The sequence below is a fragment of the Neopelma chrysocephalum genome, unplaced genomic scaffold (assembly GCF_003984885.1).
Source record: "Neopelma chrysocephalum unplaced genomic scaffold, ASM398488v2 Primary Assembly neopelma1_96851, whole genome shotgun sequence".
Taxonomy (NCBI): Eukaryota; Metazoa; Chordata; class Aves; order Passeriformes; family Pipridae; genus Neopelma; species Neopelma chrysocephalum.
The window spans coordinates 5,471-5,685 of NW_020925494.1; the positions used below are offsets into that span (position 1 = coordinate 5,471).

The 215-nt window shown below is 57.2% G+C and overlaps 1 protein-coding gene across 4 annotated transcripts in view; it reads left to right on the forward strand.

Annotated features, from left to right (window-relative positions):
• BOP1 (BOP1 ribosomal biogenesis factor) overlaps positions 1-215 on the forward strand; it is a 3,917-nt gene that overhangs the window by 2,188 nt on the left and 1,514 nt on the right. The gene's annotated exons all lie outside the window — the stretch shown is intronic.

Consider the following 215-nt stretch of genomic DNA (forward strand, 5'->3'; position numbering starts at 1 on the left):
CAGCAGCTCCCAGTTTGTCCCAGTTCCCCTGGGCACAGTCTCAGCTCTTCAGAACCCACAGCAGCTCTCAGTTTATCCCAGTTCCCAGTTTATCCCAGTTCCCCTGGGAACAGTCTCAGCTCCCAGTTTATCCCAGCTCCCCTGGGCACAGTCTCAGCTCCCAGTTTGTCCCAGTTCCCCTGAGCACACTCTCATCTCTCCAGAGCCCACAGCAG